We start from the raw sequence: 21,157 nt of genomic DNA, 5'->3' as shown, positions 1-21,157 counted from the left end.
ATTTCTCTTTGGAGGGGCTTAACATAAGCAGAATTTTGTTTTTTCCCAGTCAAATGAAAAATAATGGAATTTATGCTTCCGTGTTATTGTAGTAGAGGAGTCTAAGTGAATGTGAACATGGCTGTTATTACTCTGATTAGTCAATTCGACAGTGTTAGAAAAAGGAAGGAAACATGATGTGACCCACAAACTATGTCAAATAGTTAAATTGGTAAATTATGGAGCTGCGTGTAGAGGAGCTTGTACCAAATTTTCATGGAAAGATTTGACACAGCTTTTGTGGATAGCTTGGGAAATGGGTAAAAGGGTAGCTCATCACTTTCCACTCTTTCTCAGAGTCTTCCGGAGAGAGTGGTTTTTTTATCTAACCGTAGAGGTACAATTGGTAATTAGGCATGTACTCTATGGGCAGTGGGGACAGTAGTGATAAGAGTATCAGTGATCAAACCTGTTTAGATGGTGTAAGAACAACAATATCAACCATCCAGAGCCCTCAGAGCTCCCAGAGACTAAATCACCAACCAAAGAGTACAGATGGAGGGACCCATGGCTCCATCTGCAGAGGATGGCCTTCTCTGGCATCAATGGGAGAAGAGGCCCTTGGTCCTGTGAAGGCTCCATGTCCCAACATAGGGCAATGCTGGGGGTGGTGGTGGTGAGGTGGGAGTGGGTGTGTGAGTCGAGGAGCAACCTCATAGAAGTTGGGGAGAAGGAAATAGGATGGGGGTTTGAGGAGGGGAAACCATGAAGTGGGATAACAGTTGAAGTTTAAATAAATAAAATAAGCAATAGAAAAGGAAAAGGATTTACTAATGAGTTCTTACAGGTGCTGTCGGTTTTCTTGGCTCATTATGGAGCAAGAAATATTTGGTAGAGTTCGTATAGCCATCCAAATTGAAGGGTACCATGTCTGAATTTTGGTACAAAGATAGATGTGCAACTACAAGATTATTCTCTAAGTGGTTCTCAATCTGCCTAATGTTGCAAGTCTGAAATACAGTTCCACCTATTGTGGTGACCCCCCAAGCCATAAAATTATTTTTGTGGTACTTTATAACTGTAATTTTCTACTGTTATGAATCACATATAATCATAATGTGAATTTATGATATGTGACCCACAGGTTGAACCTCTGCTCTAAACTTAGTGATTGGTTTACTCAAACTAGAATAACATCTCAGTGAAACCCCAAATTAATAGTGATTGGATTGGTAATAAAATAATGATTCACTTTTATCCATAAGTCCTTTAAAATGTGTGTTGGACAACTCTCTGTGTTAGGACAATACAAATGCACATTTCTCAATGCTCTAAAGACAGTAAAGCAAGCACCAATTTTATCTGCTGCCTGATGAGGCATGTCTCTTATAATTCATACAGAGAATCATAGAAGACAAATATTTGAGATAATTTTGTACCAATTCAGACAGATGAATGAAAAAACAAGCCAATCCCTCCTTTAGTTTTGAAGTGATAAAGTTTTGTAAAATCTTCTATAAAATGAAGCTGCCTGAAATTCCATGGAAGTCATTCTCTAAATTTTCTCTTTCCATTTTATAGGATCACATATGACTTGTTATTGTGGTGAGGAACTATTCATGTCAAGTGATCTATAAATGGGCTCTTTACAGCTGTGTTATTGTATACTTATTTACTACTCACAGGATGTTTAAACTTGAAAGCAGAAGGTAAATAATGAGGTGGCCACACTTACGGAGAATTTCCTAAGTTCTGAGTAACTTAATGGATGCTTAAGGACACTTAATGACACTGTTGCCTCAATAAACCTTCAAACAGACTTTTAATAGATTCTCTTCCACAGAGTTCAAAGTGTTTTAATATCCTTTTCCTTGGGATCACAAATGTTTATAGAAGCTTGGAAATATTAGGGAAATATATTGGGCAATGAGAGCAACGTGGTAAATTTATTTGTCTTGTATAATAATCTCACAATGAAAAAATAATTTATGTAAGAAACAAAGTTATTCATCTAAACTTGACAAAAGATTTCATGTGATGACTATGACGAAACTTGCAAATGGATGTCTCAATTCTTGCTTTTCAACAAGTATTTATCAAGGACCAAGTGCAGGTAAGTCATTCTGTCCCATTTCAGTTGGACCTTGAAAACAATGAATGAACCTCCCTCCCCCCACACCACCTGCCACAATGAAGAACACAAGAGAAAGTGGAAACATTCAGGATAAAGGAAAAGCTCATTTATTTGAATGAAGTTAAAGGCAACCAAGAATTGTAAAAGAAATTAGTAATAGTGAAAGAGCATACCCCTAAATGGGGAGTCGAATCTCTCACTCCAATCGCGGGGTGGGGTGCCCCCAGGAATCACGAGTAACCGGTCTTGATGTAACAGCAAGAGGTAGCTTTTATTAACGAGATCCCTATTAGCGGGATCCCGGGTCAATACGTATCTCACACAGGAGACAGAGGAATCGACCCCGAGCTTCCAAACTCGGGGGTTTATATAGGGGAGCATTATATAGGGGAGCATATTAGGGGCATTCCAGTGGTTACACATGATTGGTCATTTCAAATGGTGCACAGTTACTTTCGGCGCGAAATTACATCAGTAAGGAGTACGTGCTATCTAGCAGCTCAGCAGCGCGGGTAGGGTGGCTCATCTCACTCAGGGGGATGACTCACTTCTGGGGAGTGAAGGAAGGGGAGGGGGTGGCTATGGATGGTCAGTGTCCTTGGGGCTGGTAGCTGGTCCGGCAAGTCCTATCTCTGGCTCTCCCTCAGGCACGTCCGGCCCTGCACATCCGGACTCTGACAATGAGTAACCTTTTTAAAACTCTAGTTCTACAATAGCTCTGTTCATCTTCGAGACATGAAGCGACTTCACAAAATAGTGCTTTATAAACACAATACTAGCCTGATCCTTTCATAAAATTCACAAGTCCTAAAGCACTTTCATGGTCACAGTGACCGATTATTTGTATTTTTCATTGTTGAAATATTTTCTCTGATGTTGAAACAGTGGCGGGTAAAGCTTTAACATAAATACAGGCAGTGGCACTTGGCTATGCTGAAAGTTCCTGTGTTTCTTTCTAAGTGTCAGATCCTTCAGTGAAGAATGTCATTTCATTTAAATATGCCCATGTTTGATAAAGTAGTAAATGCCCTGTGGGAAAAGCAATGTCCTTTCAAATGTGTCCTTGAGTCTTGAATTAGTAACAAGTACTAATTTAGCTCAGATTGATCCTTTGTAGTCTGTGTGGTAAAGTGGGCAGCCTACATATATGTATATATGAGTGTATGTGTGTACATATACATAATCTTCTATCAGTAATATAAGGTTCCCTTCAAGGAACATCTCTAATTACAAAATACAAAGTTAACCAGTCCTTTTCTTGTTCTGTGGGACTGCACATCATTTTTATTTGAAAAGTAAAATACTATATGAATGGTAATTATTTGGTACTTAACTGTCCACTATTAAAAATATTCATGATATAGATGCACTACGGTAAGGGAAACTGGTTATAGTTGCTGTGAATAATAGATTCTGAAATTTCAAGCCAAAACTAGATGTTTGAAGAAATTTTCTACTAAGTCCTTTGAGTGATCAAGAAGCTGAGACTAGATAGCCCAAGGGCTTAGGATAAAATCAAATATACTAAAAAAACAAGGCAAAAAACACCTACAATAAAACATTCTCCTACACTCACAGATCAGTGCCTTACTCGGCTACCATTAGAGATGATTCCTCCTGCAGCAGATGGAACCATGGCCAGACATTGTGCAGACAATGGGAGACCTTGGAACACTCAGGTTTAAATGGAATGTCCATCAAATGAAATGTCCCCACAAGCCTCAGAGAATCCTGCATAAGGGAAAATGGGACAAGTATAAGAGAACATGAACACAGAGAACAAGACAGCATCTGCATGTGCCTGCAGTATCTGCACCAGATGGGATCTAAGAGCTGAAAGAAGTGGACACGTGTTCTATTCCTAACCCAGAAGCAATTCCAATTGACAACCGCTTGCAAAACAGAAAGTAGTTTTAGCTAAGGAAGTCTCATGAAAACAAACTACTTTTAAAAAGAGGCTGCATATCCAGCACTAGATGTCCAGAAGAAAAGTAACTCAGAATTATTGGAAGTCCTTGTTTCATGTTGTATCGTGACTGTTTTTTCTCTTATTGTTAGTTTGTTTTATATCTTATTCTTATTGAATTTTTTCTCTCTGTTTCTCTCTGTCTCTTTTTTACTCAACAAGTCCTGTGTGCTTGTGCGTGTGTGCGTGTGCTTGTGTGTGCGCGCGTGCATGCATGCATGCGTCCATGCGCGCGTGTGTGTGTGTGTGTGTGTGTGTGTGTGTGTGTGTGTGTGTGTGAGTGTGTGTGTGTGCATACACATATTATGGCTTCCAGTTTCGTGTTTTTGTAGGATTCCTGAATGTGTAATCAATGGCTCTCTGCATCTATATCAGTTTCATGTGCCTTTTCTTAGGCTCTTTTTATTCTTTTTGTTTTAGTTTGATATATTAGCTTCGTTTCATTTCATTTTATTATTATCTCTTCAAATCCTGTTTGTTTTCTAATGAGAGAAAAAAAGGGGGTTAGATCAGGATGGGAGAGGAGGAGGGGAGGATCCAGGAGTAGAGGGAGGGTAAACCCTAATTAAAATATCTTATTAGAGGCGGAAAAGCTATTTTCTACAAAAGGAAAACAACCACAAAATACCTAAGTGTGAAAGGAAGGTTTTTTTATGTTTTTGGTTTGTTTTATTTTCCCTTTTCTTGATCAAGAAGATGTTATTTTTCTCAATGGAAAAAAAAGTTTATCCAGCAGGATCAATAGACAGTGTTAACAAGTTGAAATTTAGTAACACATGTTGCAACTTTGAACCCACATGAATGTGATTTAATTTGGGAAATTATTGAAAATTGGATTATAGCTCCTTAAAAATCTATCCACCCAATTAAAACCTTTTCAGTTAATAATAGTAGATGAGTACAGTAGTTTAAGTATTTTCTTTGTTGTTCTTCTGCTTTTAAAATAATCCTCTCCTAAGAGGAAAAATATTAGGTCCCTTCACAGGTGAATAGAGCAATGAATTTCCTGGCTGCACCTGGTGTAGACTTTTGTTGTTGCTCCTGATTGATTTTGTTTCCTAACCTTGCTAGAGAATACATGACTTTTCTTCTGTGACTGGGCTCTAGCTAGCATCTAATAATGTCTGAAATTGGTAACATGAATGGTCATTTCTATTAGTACTAATGTTCTTTGGTTTTTCATTTGTCGCCATATCAGCAGGGAATCAACAGAGAAACAATTTAAGATACAACATCTAAGGAACACTTATGTCCCCTGAATTAGTCTTCAGTCTTTGTTCTCAGATATTTTTTAACCTTTCCCAAACACCAGGATATTGAAGTTCTTTATTTTAAACCCCTTGGTGTATGAGCTAAGAATTGAAATTACCACTTCTGAGTTTATGGGACTCTATGGGACCATGTAGAAAGTCTAGAATATTTCCAAGTAACACAACAATAATAAGTCAAACCAAAAATATGTTCTCTTGTCTCTCAGTTTATCTATTTTTCTACTCAGTCAACCCCCCCAAAAATCTACCTATATATTTTTTTATCTATTCGCTTCACTATCTTATGTCGCGTGGACGTAGATTATATGGCTGCCTGTGTTGGCTCATGCCACTGGACAGGGAGAATCAGTCTCAGAATAACTGAAGAGAAATTGAACACAAATACTTTATTTTCAACTCCCTGTAACCTTTCTGGAGTCTTTGCCATTCTATCAAATTTTCTCTGATCTACTTATCACCATACTGATTTAGGGGATATCTCTATCAATCCCAACAGAATTCTTTCCATACTATTGCTCATTAGACACTTGAAAAATTTATTTTCTAATATTATTACTGGGAATTTACCTCTTATCCCACTTACGATCTTTTCTCCAATTGCTTTCTCTGCTATAGACTTTTCTCTCTAACGGAAGTAAAACAAATATGTCTTCAATGTAATATCTTGAGTAAATGAAAAATGTAAACACTATCACATCATTTAAAGTTGACATGAACATGTCCTTATAAAGTAAAGAAAAAATTAAGTAATTGTTAAAAGACAAAAATGTACAAATTGTGAAATACAATGGTCTTGTGTAGAAGAAGTTCACATGATTGTGAACTTTCTCTATTAAAATTGTTCTATAACTTTAACACAATTTAAAAGCAACTTTTACTGTGATCCTCAACTGGTAGTTATTCTGAAGTACAAAAACACACACCATGGTACCAGTTGGTAGAACAGTGTAGATCTGTTAATTCTATTTATCTAGAATACACTTATTCAACTGGAGACTATGGTGAGCCATGAATATGTTCAAGTTCAATTAGATCCTAGAGATATATTGAAGAATTATAAGTTTAGATTTAATTTAAGAAAGTAAGGCAGAAAAACTTTTGGTTTAGCTCTCTCAAATATTTTTTAGGAGACAGACAGAAACATATTTCTAGTTTGACCTACTTTGTGAATTCTTGTGTTCTTAATCAACATCTGGATTAAAAAAAAAAACAGAAGGAAATACTTGCTCTTGGCACATACTGATTTTTGCTGGGAGAAATATTTCTCAAGTCACTTTTATTAACTTGACAAGGAACAACTGTTATGTCAAAACACATTTAAGTAAAAAAAAATTATGATTTGCGCATTTGATTTTAAATTCTTTTCCATAACTCACACAGTAACATGCGGTTTCATTTAAATTTGTAAGTCTGCTAAATTAAGTGACTTTTACTTTCTATTCAGCTTGCTGGTATAACTGACTCACAGCTTTCCTTATATGTTATTTGAAGACTAGAATTACTTTAGGTCTCTCCTCTTTCTGTTTGGGCTAGTGGTGCAAATAAAATGAGTGTAGTCTTCTTCAATATCAATCACAATAACCTCAAACTATCATGAGTTTGAACTCATTGAACATGCAGTGTTAAAAGTTCCTGTGAGAGATCTCAGATAAAATTGGAAAAAGATCAGACCATGAGCTAGATCATTTTAATGAGAAAAAGGTACTTAGCTGGGTTTTTGCAGTAGGTCAGGTTATAGGAGGACATCGCCTGACTACTTCCTTGGAAAACTTCATGTGGTGGGGAAACAGTCCATGTGTGCCTGCAGAAGTTCAAAGTCTCATAATGGTTCAAATTTATAAAAAAAGCTGTTTCATGGGCCTCATCTCCCACCAAAGAGATGCACTGTGAGACAATCAATGTGTCAGTAACTGGAAGCTCAAAATGTCCGGAGCTGAGACTAGAAAGTAGCTGCATTTATTTTGCTGAGATTTCAGTTTTTTTCTTTCCTTTTTTCCCCTTTTTTTATTGGATATTTTATTTATTTACATTTCAAATGTTAGCCGCTTTCCCAGTTTCCCCTCCACAAACCCACTATCCCATCCCCTATCCCCCCTCCCACTTCAGGACCAAGGGACTTCCCTCCCATTGATGCCAGACAAGTCCATCCTCTGCCACATATGCAGCTGGAGCTCTAGGTGCATCCATGTGTATTCTTTGGTTAGTGGTTTAATCCCTGGGAGCTCTGGGGTGTCTGGTTGGTTGATATTGTTGTTTTTCCTATAGGATTGCAAACCCCTCAGCTCCTTCCAGCTCCTTCCTTCTAGCTTCTTTTCTCTAACTGCTCCATTGGGGACCCTGTGCTCAGTCCAATGGTTAACTATGAGCATCCACCTCTGTATTTGTCAGACTCTGTCAGAGCCTCTCAGGAGATAGCGATATCAGGCTCCTGTCAGCATGCACTTCTTGGCACCCTTAGTAGTGTCTGGGTTTGGTGTCTGTATATGGGATGGATACCCAGGTAGGACTTTCTCTGGATGGCTTTTCCTTCAGTCTCTGCTCCACATTTTGTCTCAGTGTTTCCTTTAGACAGGAGCAATTCTGGGTTAAAAAGTTTGGAGGTGAGCAGGTGGCCCCATGCCCCAACTGGGGGCTTTGTCTAACCTCTGGATATGGTCTCTACAGGTTCTTCTTCTCCTTTGTTGGGCATTTCTTGCTCTGATTTCTTATGCTTGATATTTCAGACTATCACTTCTGAAAGACATAGCCTAGGCTATGAACATCCAGGGGAAGAATGATCTTTGATGCTAAAGAGGAGGGTCTTCTTTCAGGAAGTGTTTGAAAAGAATCCTGAAACACTATTCATAGTGTTTTATAATTAAAAAAATGATTAAATAGATTTAAATATAAAACTATCAAGTGGAATCTAATTACTCTCCCAAATGGGCATTATATAATGCCTAACATTATAAGCCTTTGGAGACGTGCAGGTGAAGTGCAAATAATCAGCATTTTGGGGGAACCAATTTCAGACTCTGAAACATACTTCACAGTGCAAGAAAATCTAAATCTTAGTGTAAATTATTTAGTGTTCTGTAATTGCCACAAAAATCCTTCATATGGAATAATACATATAATTCCTACTTTAAAATTTTTATTAAATCCCTAACCAAAACAGAATATTCTCAAGACAAAACATAGGTGATGACATCCACAATAGGCATACAATATCATATATAATGAAAATATAAATAACTATTGTGCCACAAAATATTCACATAACTAGAAGTAAGTGGCTACAAAATTCTGCATCACTGAAAATAATTAAGTTACATGCCAGAATAGCTATTGACTGAAATGAATTCACATTTATGAGAGTCTTTGATCTATTACTGTGAGAACAATTATACTAATATAATGCTCCTAGGCTATTTTATTATTTTATTTTATATTTTTCACATCACTGAAAAATATCACATCCAGAAGACTTAGTTTTTAAAATGAGTCTTAATTAACCATTGCAAATGCAAATCAACCAGAGGTTCTAAACAGTCCGTGGTTTAAATTATGCCAGCATTATTTTAGAGAGTTAACACATGCTAAATAATTATTAGAAATATTTGTTATCTGATTTTATTATAATGTACATCTATGGGGTACATTTTCTTTGTGAGTTCTCACCCACTAATTTCTAATTGTATGATGATTTATAACAGGTAGATACAAAAGCTTTATTTTGCTTGTAGAGTGTTTTCACCATAATGACTAAATTTCATGAAGAAGATAGAAATAGATATTATATAAATGAAAGTTTAATTATACTGAGTACTCTCTGATATAATTCTGGAGTTCAAAATCACTATGTGAGGAAAAATTTATGACTCTGGCCTGAGGGGGTGGGGGAAACCTCTAACTAAGCTTAGATATCTAAGGTTGGATATGTTTTGAAGAATAGGACATCTGGAACTATTAAGAGTGCATAAAATTGTGTAGGCATTTTTTTTTAAATAGCACAGAGACTTCAAAATTCTCTGGAATGTGAGGACTCTTCCCAAACAGCTAGAAAGATCCTACAAATGAGGGTCTTAGATCATGGTTGCTCAAAAGGGTAAAAGTACAGACAATGGCCAAAACCAGTCCCATCAGTTGTATCAGGTCTTGGGTGGGGATCTTAGAGCACACTCAAATACATCTTAAGTTTACCTCACCAATTTATTAAAAATGCCACTCTTTAGCCACACATTTGTGGGTCTTTGAAAAGTAGGCTCTCTCCAAACTTTCAATTACAGTTTTTATTTATTTTCATTTTGTTTTTGAAAAAAAACTTTTCCATTTTCCCCCAATTATCTTTACACACAATTCAGCATGTGTTGTTTAGTGATCTGAGTCAATTTATGCACTATTGATCCATAGTTTGTGTATTCTCTCATTTCCAGATACTATTTTTAGTTGTCACTATTGAATTCATAATTTTGTATGTGTATTTAAATATTTTATGGACTCTGAGATTTGAAACAACCTTTGCAGTTATCTAACAAAGCTCACTCATGTTCTCAGCCCACGAAAAATTGATGTTTAGAAAAGCCCATGCTATCTAACAAAATACTTGAGGGCATATGACATTTCCTGAATTTTCTGGCATTTGACAGTGAATTACCTGGCATAAAAGACATTTGTGACTGTACTATGGAGTCATCTCTAGGGAGAATGCTACCTAAGCTTTGAAAGAGCCTGCTTGCAAAAGGCCATTTGCTTTAGGTAGAAAATAGAAGGTTGAAGGAAGTGGAGTTATCTGGAGAATTAATTAAAGAAGAGAAGAAATGATGATAAATACGGAGTAGATAAGAATTGCAAATTCAGGAATCACAGAAAAACAGACTGTAATGCCTTAAAGTGCACGTGATCCTCGGTGTCAACTTCCTGGAATTAGTTGTACTTTTTCACCTCTGCATGGATTGCTGACAGTAGGTTATCAGGCACACACATTATCCTCTAAGTCACCTCACTGCATCTTGTGTATAAAGCCACTTGTCTTTGCATCTATATTGAGAGATGAGCTTTGTAAAAATAATTAGACTGTGAAATCTCTGCCCTCATAAGCGTTACTACTGCTCTAAGAAGGATATTCAGCTTAGGACATTTCTTTTGTTCCTTTTTTTGGTTTTGTACCATGGAAAGCCACAGCAAGAAGACCATACTAGATGCTGGTATCTTGAGAAATATCTAGCAACAACATATTCCTATCTATTTGAAATTACCCAGTATGCAGTATTCTGTTTTTTTTCCCCCCAGTATTCTGTTTTATCAGCACAAATTGATTCAAATATGTTTCCCTACAATTAAAAGTAATTTTACTTACACACACTGGGGAAGTGTAACTACTAAGCCTTGTAAAAGACCCTCTTCACAGTAAAGGGATAGTATCACAGAAAACCATAACTAGGCACAATGCAGAAATCAATTGATCATGGGAAATCTAGCCCCAGAGGGTACGTCTATATCATAACCCCCTTGTACACAGCTTAGGGACAAGATGCTGAGGAGGGAGCAGAAGGATTGTAAGACAGAATTCCTACAAGTATTGAGTCAATTAGTCTGTCCTAGATATGGCTGCATGAATAAGAATAGAACACTGGAATAAGCAATGGGCATTTTAACATGGAGGAGAGAAAAATGTTGTGGCCTCACCTTAGAGAAAGAATTATAGGTTGCTAATGATTTCTCAGAAAGGGATAATTAGCCTTTCTTTATTGGTTGTCCAGTGCAGAGTGGTCAGTGCATTAGCGCGCGCACGCGCAGAATTTGATGTCCTCTTCTGGCCTCTCAGGTTACCTGCACACACACACACACACACACACACACACACACACACACACACACACACACACACACACACACACACAATTTTAAAAATAAAATACTTTTTAAAAAAAATATCCAAAGAAAAAGGAAAAATCCAGAGGTTAGAGAACTGAAAGGATAGCCTGTGGAGATCTTGGTTTAGTATAGCAGAGACTGCAGGGAGCACCAGGAAGATAAGATGAGTTCACCTCTGCAGTGTTACCTAGGTAACAATATAACAAGTGATTGGGAAGCAGAGAAATGAAGTGTGGGCAAAGAGGGGGCAGGAGTGAACTTCTAGAAGTTTACAGAAGGTCAAGCCAAGTTTATTCACAGGCAGACACTCTGTTAGTGATAGCAGAATGAGTCCTGAATCCTCACAACTCTGACAAAAGGTCAGAGGAACCAGTAGGAACCTAGTTTGGGATCATGGAGATAAAGCTGTTATATTAATATGACATCATGTTCTTATTAACTTTCCAGACTATTATTTGACTATTGAGCCACTTAATTTTTAGATAAATATCTGAGGTGTTATTAGGATTACAAGAAGATATGGTCAGCAGTCATGGATAAGGGTTTCAATAACCTTTAGCTTTCCAGTATTGTTTTCTTTTAGGGGTCAAAGAAAAGAGAAATATCTGTAGCATATTGTCGCCAAGCTTTCTAAGGCTTTCTCTTGGGAAACACGTAATGGTATGCTGTTCAAATCTCTGGGTGATTAATCACATCTGGATGACAGGTTAGCCCAAGTGATGATATTTACCTACGGAAAGCATAGAGAGTTGGTATTTATTCATGTAGCCCATGGACAAATATAGGACAGAGGACATAGAGTTTGTTTGTGATATTTTACTGGTTGAAGTGTAGTTGGAATGCAAAGTGCTTTGTTGCTGTGCTCACAGTCTGACACAGCCAACCAGTGCCCTCTTTTGAAGGTTGAGGTCAATTTTAACAGTTAAGAGGACAACCAGGAGGAAAGGAACGAAGAAATATATAGACCAACTTTTTTGATAAATATTTTCTGGAGAAATCTTAAGACTATCACAGTGACAACTTATAAATAGACTCATCAGATTCTGAAGGGCTCTGGCATGCCTGAGCATGGCAAACCTGGTGCTGACACACCTTGCCCTTCCCCCTTCCCTCTCCTTTGCTAAATCTTAGATTACTTCCCTAAAGCTAGCTGTCAAGGTCTGTTCCCTTAGTTAGACACTTCCTCCTTCTGAGGCTCACAACCAGGGAAGACCAGCAATCAAAAGTCCCACTTGGCTTTCCTAGTTAGCATGCCCAGTCAAAACAAACCAACTCGTTCTAATCTTAAAGGGGTTTTGCCTTTTGCTCTATTAACAGCATTTTGCTTCTGAGTCATGGCTTTCTCATTCTCTAACCAGATGCACTCCTTTGTCCTTCAGGGGAAAATGTCCCTTCCCCTCTACCTTGCTCTGGTTCCCTTCTTTCCTGTTCTCTCTGCCCGTCTTTGTCTCTTTTCCCCTGCCATTTGTCTCTCTGGGGCTAATCTTTTCTTTGTCTCAGAACTTGGTCTTGGTGGGTACTGTGCCAACTCTACTCCTTCCAGGTTTAAAGGTGACTGATGTTTGTATAATGTCTTTAAGAGTTATTAAGCCACAGTTCACTGTTTATTTCATTGTTTTATGCCATTTGGAAAAAACAAAGCCTTTATGTATTGCTTGCTTATCTTTGAAGTGGAAATAAACTTATTTCATTAAGTTGTGGCTAGGATTAAATCAGGAAATATATTTGAAAGTTATAAAATAAAACTATTTGTGACATCATCATATTATAAGCTGGTGGCTGCGTCACATTTTTATCATGACTCTAGATTTAGAAGATCTGGTAATCAGAAAGCCCAGTTTACAAAGATGTGAACTAAAGAGGTGGTAAAAGTCATTGCTGTTGTGAGGGATACACTGCTCTAAGATGAAAATTATTTTACAGGAAATGCTTTTACCAGATAATACTTTTGTTTTGAGGGAGCTTTTTCTTCCTCACTAACATTGTAACTACAGAGATTAAATAACAAATACTCACAAAACAAGAACCATCTGAATCTCCTAGTAAACAAACAAAAAACACAATGTTACCCTGAACTTAATCTAAACTCTTCAATTATGAGAGACTTGGTATAATGGTAGAAATTATTAGGATATAATTACAAAAAAATCACCACAAGCTCTATTTTTTAAATAACTAAACTTAATGTATGACCCAGAGCAAGCAATTGGTATATCAGACCTGGCTATGAAATAAATCTGAAAATGAATAATATAATAAAAACCTTTCTATATTCTATTGCATACCTCCACAAAAGCATGGCCCACTTTTAGACATTTCTTTTCTGAAATCCCATTTAAAGGACATTTCAAAGGTTTGCTGTTCTTTTGCTTCCTTTTCTTTTTCTTTCTTTCTTTTCTTTTCTTTTTTTTAAGAATTATTTATTTAGTTTATGTATGTGAATACACTGTAGCTGTGTTCACACACACCAGCAGAGGGCATCAGATCTCATTACAGATGGTTGTGAACCACCATGTGGTTGCTGGAATTTGAACTCAGGACCTCTTGGAAGAGCAGTCAGTGCCCTTAACCACTGAATCATCTCTCCAGCCCCCACCTTGCTTACTTTGTTCGTTCCTTTGTTTCTTTTTTTCTTCTTTTCCTTTGTTTCTTTGTTTCTTTGCTTTCATGCTTTCTCTAAGTTGACCTTCAAGCCCCTTTCTCATTAAAAAAAAAATTTTTTTTAGAGATTTAGGACACTGATTAAGGATAATTTTATTTCTTTACCATTCTGTTTCTCTTTATTTTTTTACTGTTCTGTTTCTCTTTTGTTCTTTATTTTTAAAGTTGTAATTTAATTGTAATATTTCTCCCTTCCCTTTACTCCATCTAAGCCTTCCTTATATAACCCTCCTTTCTTCAAATTGCTGGCCTCTTTTTTTTTTTATTAATTGTTATTGCATACATATGTTTATTTGTGTGTGTGTGTGTGTGTGTGTGTGTTTGTGTGTGTGTTCTTAGATATAAACCCATTGAATCCATATTATGTTACATGTACATAAGTTTTTGGGCTGATGATTTGGCACTAGCTTTCTTTTGTATTTTACTTTACTTTTCTATCTCCAAGAATTTAAATTTATTTAAATGTTGCACATCAATTGTATCTTTTCCTTTTGTCATTTGTGTTATTTTAGATGTTCAGAACAGAATTAAAGCCTGTGATTATTCTGATGGTTAAGGATCCTGCCATCTTTGGCCGACAACTGGCATTACCAACCATCTTACAAATGGTTTTTTATTTTTTTATTATGTGAATAAAAACTAAACATCAAATACAGAACCTTCCCTATTGATACGTATCTCTTTGTACTATAAATCCGTTAGAAATAGGACCTACCTCATAATGAATCTGTATATGTGAGTTAGTTATTCCCTGTCAATACAAAGAACTTTACTAATGTATTTCACATGAATGTATTTTTAAATAAAACAAAGGTCAATAAGGATGTCTTTTGAAAAGACAGCTGAATGAGATTGAAAATTTCTCTTTAAAAAGCTCAGTCAGTGGGAACTGCAGGTCTGTAAACCCACCCTGTCTAGCCCTGAAGGAGACGACTAGTGATCCCTTATGTCACACTCCTCCTCATTGGGAAGGGACTTCAGCAATCATAACTTAACATAGGCACACCAAACGTTTTTCCAAACTGAAAGCAATTAAGGAAAACAAACCCTTCACCAACACAAAGAAATTTTTTGAAATTGTCTTTGTGACTTTCAGTATAGTCTTGAGTAATGCTCCTGTAGGTACCAAGCTGTCTTCTAGCTTCGTAGCATTCCAGGTTGCTCACAGATATTCTCCATGTGTATTCAATTGCTGATTTACCAGTTTCTTACTTAGATTCACCTTTTGAGAAGTTATGTGGCTATGTGCATATATTTTCAAAAGTATTTATATGTTCTTTTCTAGAATGTTAAATGGTTTTTATTTTTCTTGTAGTAGTTTCCTACATTTATTTTTTATACTGAAATTAGTATACTAGGGATTGGGGTGTGGCTTAGCTATAAAGTGCTTGTCTAGAATGAACATTAACCTATATTAGTTCTCCAGGACTTAATAACTAAGCAACCAGACAGATAGGAAAACACAGACAGTCAGACAGACAGACAGACTAGCGGGCAGGCAGACAGGAGGGGACACATGAAATCAGATTTATACATTTCATGTAGATGCATTTCTCAAGTGTAGATTTCTTAATTTTCTCCTCTCAATTGCTTTTGGCATGGCACCCTAAAAAGGATACCGTTTAGTTTAGTCTTAATGTTTGTTACATATAGTTTGAAAATCTAGAGTTTCCTATATGGATTCTACACTTCTTTTCATTTCCTTTCATTATTAATTAATTAAATTTGTTTTCAATAAGTAAATTAAGATTAGTTTTGGTTTTTGACATGAAACACAGATTTTATTTTCTATTTGAAATTTGTTTCATTCTCACATTTTCCTTTCTTTTTTATTATTTTTAATCTTGAGTTACTCTTTTTTGGGGAGGTTGTTTGTGTGTTTTCTTTGACGGATCTTCATGCTCACACTCTCACTCTCATCACTACCTCATAGGACTCACATCTGTTGACTTGCCTGTAGATTTTTCTTTCTTAACCGTTTCTTTCTTTCTATGCTGTGAATGACAGACAGTTTTAGAACTAAGCCATAAATACATATTTTGAGACACATGGGATCAGTTCTTGTTTCCTCAAAATAGAATATCTGGGTATTTTTTTCAGTCAGTTCTGTTCCTATAGCCATCACTTTTGTGCAATATTCTCATAGCATTTCTTAAGGAAGCTTTACATATGGTGCTTCCTATATGGATAAAAGCAGGTTCTATCAAAAGGGAAGGATGTGTTCAATGACTCATGCTAAAAGACCACTAGAGGCAAGACATTCATTATTGATCAGAAATGAAAGAGAAAGAGGGAAGCATCAAAAAAGCTCCTTTCTTCCATGCATTCAGCTTTAGATTTCCCTGAAAACATTCCCAGGAAGCCAGGTGCAGGAATGGCACTGTGTGCCAGCCCTTGGATCCCATCAAATAGTCCTGATGAACTTTCCTTATTAATCTTAATATTTATTGCTTGAAATTTCCATATTGTGTATACTATGAAAATTATACACAATATGTGTATTTTGTGTATAATGTATTTTGAGTAACCCCTACTTTCTCTCCAGTTTCCCCTAGGTCATTAAACACATTTTTCTGTCAACTTCATATTTTTTTAGCATAGGCAACCCACTAGAGATTACTTTTTAAAGAATTGTTGACTATTTGTTCTTCTCTCAGAAGCCTTCAAGGACTGGCAAGTCTCCAGCTAGGGGTTCAGACCTTTCTGGCCCCATCCAATCTGGAACTGTCTTGATCTTGCGCAGGTCTTGTGCATATGACCTCAGTTGCTTTTTTTTTTTACTGTACCTCAGGCTCACTGCCCTGCTCCTGGTCACTCGCTTCCACAATCTTTCTCTCCTCCCCATACCCTTTCTCCTCTGAGCAGGTGGGGTCCGCCTTTCAACCCTTTTCTACCATAGCACTTCAAGGCTCTCTGAGGCTAGAGGCTTCATCTCTCACAGGCCAGAAGAGGCAGCCAAGCTAGAAGAACATATCTTCCTATGGGCAACAAACAGTTTTTGGGATAGTTCCCATTTCAAATTGTTCAGGAGCCACATAAAAGTCAAGCTGTGCTTCTATTACATATGAACTGGGAGGGTTAGGCCCAAAGTTGCAAATTAGTTGACTCTGTTGGTCTTCCTGTGGAGTTCCTATCTCTTTCTTCCTATTCTTAAAACAGGCAAATAGATGGAACTTGAGGATATCATCATGAGTGAGGTAATCCAGTCCCCAAAGGTATGCGCTCACTTATAAATGGATATTAGCCATACAATACAGGTACTCTGTTACACTCCACAGACCCAGGGAAGCTAAACAAGAAAGAAGGCCCAAGCAAAGAAGTTTGAATCTCACTTAGAAGGGGTAATAAAAGGCAGATGGTGGGAGGGAATTGGGGAGGTGGAGGGATGTGAAGGGGAATGTGGGATTCAGGATCAGGTGTTAGGAAAGACAGGAGAGATGACTAGATGGTCAGGAAAATGAATGGAAATCTCCAACTGACATGGGTGGGCAGTATCTCTAGAAGGAAACAGAGACCTAGGATAAGAGAGGCATCCAAGAATCAACTGGGATGATTTTAGCTGTGATACACTACGTTGGGGATATGGAACTTCAAGAGGCCACCTTCTGTATCCAGAAAGGAACCCTAGTGGAACAATAGACACCAACTCACCCATAAAACTTTCAACCCAAATTTACCCTGTCTACAAGTAATGTAAGGCACGGTCGAGGGAACAGAGACTGAGGGAATGGCCAACAACTAACCAGCACAAATTGTGACCTACCCCATGAGCAAGCACCCTATCATTATTAACGATATTCTGTTATGCGTACAAACAGTAGCATGTTGTCCTCTCAGAGAGTCCACCCAGCAGCTGACTCAGACAGTTGTAGACGTCCACAGCCAAACAGTATATCACAATTGCATTTGCTCTGAGTTCTAAAACCTAGCCTTTCCTCAAAGGCCATGTTTTTCTTCCTCAACTACTTACTATTCATAGATGACTGGACTTCACTCTTTGTTCCTATTATTTTTAAATGGACATTTTATTTCAAATGTTATCCCCTTTTCTTGTTTCCCATCCATAAATCACCTATCCTGTCTTCCCTCTCCCTTCTTCTATGCTGGTGTTCCCCCACCCATCCACCCACCCCTTCCTCCCTCCCCTTCCTGACATTCACCTACACTGGGGAGTCCAGCCTTGGCAGGACCAAGAGCTTCCTCTCCCATTGGTGCCAAAAAAGGCCTTCCTTGCTACATATGCAGCTGGAGCCATGGGTCTGTCCATGTGTACAGTTTGGATGGTGGTTTAGTTCCTGTGAGCTCTGTTTCTTATGGCATTGTTGTTCTTATGGGGTTGCAAGCTCCTTCAGCTCATTCAATCCTTTCTCTAACTCCTCCAATGGGGACCCTGTTCTCAGTTCTATAGTTGACTACTAGCATTTGCCTCTGTATTTGTCATGCTCTGCCACAGACTCTCAGGTGACAGCTATATTAGCCTCCTGTCAGCATGCACCTCTTGGCATCTGCCACAGTGTCTTCGGTTAGTGGCTGTATGTATATGGGCTGGATCCCCAGGTGGGGCAGGCTCTGAATGGCTATTCCTTCAGTTTCTGTTCCAAACTTTGTCTCTGTAGCTCCTCCTATGAATATTTTTGTTCCCCCTTCTAATAAGACCTGAAGCATCCACATTTTAATTTTCTTATTGTCTAATCTTTTGATATTTTAATTTTTAGAATTTAATTTTTATCCTCACTATTCTAATCACTGTCAACGATAACATTGGTTTTGCTTTCTAGTCTTTTAATTTCATTCAATATAGTTTCCACATTGGCTAGTTTTAAAGAGATCTCTACAGTTTCTTAAGACTGAGAGATAAGTTTACTTTATCACCTATGTTAATTAAGTCTTTCCTAGAATTTCTTCCTAGCAACTTATAAATGAAAGATTTCCTTAAGGCCATGTTCCTTGTAGTTACTTTGCTTTCTTTCAGTAAATTCATCTAATTTTTTCAGCCAAAATGCATACAACTTGTAAATATTTAATTTCAGTTCTGTCTTTGGGTATAGATTCAAATATGCCATATCACAAACATACTAATATTGCATTTGTTAATAATTCTATAAATACTTCCTTTTTCATACTCTCCAATTGTTTTTTAATGTCTGTGACAGGATCCTACTTATATGACCTTATGATCTTTTTATCTCTGATTCACAGGTACCTAGAACCACTCATGTCCACATTATATCAATCATCTCTATTAACTATTGTTTTTTCCACACTCATTCCCTATTGTGTCCCTCTTTCTCTTTTTCTTGTTTTTCTTGTGTGGGAGATTATTGGGATTTTTACCTTGAATATGCTAAGTAAGTCTTCTGTCTACCACTGAATGATGTCATAGGCCCTTTGTTATGTTTTTGGTTTTCAACAAAGGGCTCATTAAATAGCTCAGGCTGGCCTTGAGCTCATGATCCTCATACATTAAACTGCCAAATACCTAAAACTACAGTTCTGAACCACAGCCTTGTCCCTATTTTCTATACTTGTCCTTGTAGTATTATAACAATGTGTTGCATAGTCTTGATTCATTGGTAAAATAATCTATGAGGTTATTTGGTGCTAGGATATGGCTTTCTAATGAAAATAGTTGCTATGCAAATATGATGACATGATTTTAATCCTCAAATACTCATAAAAATCCGAATGTGCCTTCAAGCACAGTACTGGGGAGGTAAGGGCAGGAAGAGATCTAGAGTACTCAGGGGTTTTTTTTTTGGATAGCCAGTAGCCAAGTCAGTGAGCTCCTATCTAAAAATAATTAAATTAATAATGTAAGTATGTACATATGGCAAGTAAATATGGTAGCAAATCAACCTTAGGAGACACCTGGTATCTCTGGCCCTCATATGCATACATCTCCATATACTCGTGTACCTATTATACCCTTGGGCTCACATAGAAACATGCATGCACACATATATAAATAGTAAATATAAAACATTTGGCAAATAATTTCTTTGCTCCTTAAAGTTTGAACAGTTCCTCTTGACCTCTAAATCGCCATGGAGGAAGCAATATATATATATATATATATATATATATATATATATATATATATATATGTGTGTGTGTGTGTGTGTGTGTGTTTTATATATCCTACAATTTTCCTATAAGATAATTTTAAATAAGATACTTATCTTTTAATAAGAAATTATTAAAATTTTATAAATTTTGGCTCAAGAAATCAGATGGATTTACTGAAAGAAAAATATACTTATTTTCTCTATGTCTTCCATTGGTCAAGACACACGGTCCACTGTCCTAAATTTGCTCTTCTTGTACAAAATTGAAAGAATGCACTTGCTGGGCACTTCTCCTTCCTTCCTCTCCAGTAAAAATCTAAATAGATTAGATTTTAGATTGCTTTGCTTTTCCTTCGCTGATGTTTTCATTTTGTCCATGTCTGGCTTTAAGAGGTGCAGAGTAAACCATTTGCAATTTAAAGACAAGAATTATTATCAGAGAAATAAATATTTATAAGTCCTGAAGAAAAACAGCGCTGGGTGGGGCTAGACGTTTGGGCCACGTTCCCCCACGAGTTTTGCACGCCATCTAGTGACAAGTCCAACTTACTACAAGGCTTGCTTGTCAGACCCTGACCTCTGCAGATACATTTTTCAATTTTCCTCTGGAAAGAGTTCAAATAGAGCTTTCTTAGAAAAGAAAAGAAAAGAAAAGAAAAGAAAAGAAAAGAAAAGAAAAGAAAAGAAAAGGAAAGAAAAGAAGAGAAAAGAAAATATATAGTACATTTATTACTATTTCCTTTGAATAAAAACTATAAAGCACTTTACTGTGTATATACTAATTACTATGTGCATATTTATCATTTGTGTACTATTACATCACATATTATTACAAAAGCGTTTCATGAAACGCGCTTCTGGCACTTTGTTTTATGTTAGTGTTAATCAGTGATATTCATTTACCACAAAGGAAACTTGAAAGCTTCAGGGAGTCTCGATACATTTAAAGGTCCTTCCTCCTGATGTGACACACACAGCATATTCAGTTAAAATGCCAAATGCTGAATCTCATAAAAAAAGTCTAAGGTAAGGAGGCAGCCAGCTAGTCGCCATTGGCTCTGACTATTTTAACATTACCCAGACACTCTAAGGGATGATTTTTCACATCCAAACACATGGGAATAAGAACATTTTTATTGCATCTGAGGTGACATGCATAAATAACATGCTTGGTCCATTGCAAGTTTTCAACAAACACAGATGCTAGCTCGTATTCAAGGATATG

The 21,157-nt window shown here is 36.9% G+C and overlaps 1 protein-coding gene across 2 annotated transcripts in view; it reads right to left on the bottom strand.

Annotated features, from left to right (window-relative positions):
* The window catches only part of Glra3 (glycine receptor alpha 3), a 251,344-nt gene that overhangs the window by 56,490 nt on the left and 173,697 nt on the right, over nt 1-21,157 (bottom strand). The window lies entirely within an intron of this gene.

This window comes from Rattus rattus, chromosome 13 (genome assembly GCF_011064425.1).
Source record: "Rattus rattus isolate New Zealand chromosome 13, Rrattus_CSIRO_v1, whole genome shotgun sequence".
NCBI lineage: Eukaryota > Metazoa > Chordata > Mammalia > Rodentia > Muridae > Rattus > Rattus rattus.
Note: the sequence above shows the minus strand (reverse complement) of the source record. Positions and strands in the feature narration are given on the sequence as shown.